General features: G+C 41.5%; 1 non-coding gene across 1 annotated transcript; it reads left to right on the top strand.

Moving 5' to 3' along the window:
• Positions 1 to 588: 588 nt before the first annotated feature.
• TRNAW-CCA (transfer RNA tryptophan (anticodon CCA)) lies at positions 589 to 660 on the top strand. The gene has a single exon. It is a non-coding gene; the product is annotated as a tRNA-Trp (tRNA).
• Positions 661 to 925: the final 265 nt, after the last annotated feature.

Raw genomic sequence — 925 nt, forward strand, 5'->3', positions numbered from 1 at the left:
AGGAACATTGAGTTAAGTTTTCCTAGGCATCTTAAGGAACTCTGAGATTACCAGGGAAGCTGCTGGGGCTCAAACCAAGTGGGTAACCTTGTGCCTCCAAGTATAGGGGATGATTAGAGAACTAACATTTAATAAGTAATAATTATGTGCCAGGTGGAAGTCAGAGGTTGCAGTATGGAAGCCTAAAGCCCACATGTAACCCACAAATGTGAGGTTTACTCTATTCTGATAAATCACAAATCTACATTTAAAGGTAGAAACATTTCATATATATCATGTACACAGACAAGGATCTTGTGGTTTCTCCTGAAAAATTAGAATGTTCAGCAACATTGAGCTCAAATTCTCACATGGCAACAATAAGAGGAAAGCAGGAGACGGTGTCATGAGTAGTGTACAGCTCTCAGTTCACCACAGTTCTCAGCATTCCCTGGAGTTACATACGTGTGCATAGCTGCACTTGCTCCTCTTGCTTCTCATTTCCTCACTGTGATAAACCTTTGAAAATATGCCTCTCTCTCTCTCTCTCTCTCTCTCTCTCTCTCTCTCTATATCTCTATATATATATATATATATATATATCTATCTTCCCTGGTAGCTCAGAGGTTAAGCGTCTGCCTCCAATGCAGGGAGACCCAGGTTCGATCCCTGGGTTGGGAAGATCCCCTGGAGAAGGAAATGGCAACCCACTCCAATATTCTTGCCTGGAGAATATCATGGATGGAGAAGCCTGGTAGGCCACAGTCCACGGGGTCGCAAAGAGTCGGACACAACTGAGCGACTTCACTTTCATTTTTACTGCATATATACAAATATATATATATTTAATATTTATTTATTTATTTGGCTGTGCCAGGTCTTAGTTGTAGCATGCAGGATCTTTAGCTGTGACATGAAGGATTTTCATCTGAGGCATGCAGGATCT

This window comes from Bos mutus, chromosome 3, assembly GCF_027580195.1.
Source record: "Bos mutus isolate GX-2022 chromosome 3, NWIPB_WYAK_1.1, whole genome shotgun sequence".
Taxonomy (NCBI): domain Eukaryota; kingdom Metazoa; phylum Chordata; class Mammalia; order Artiodactyla; family Bovidae; genus Bos; species Bos mutus.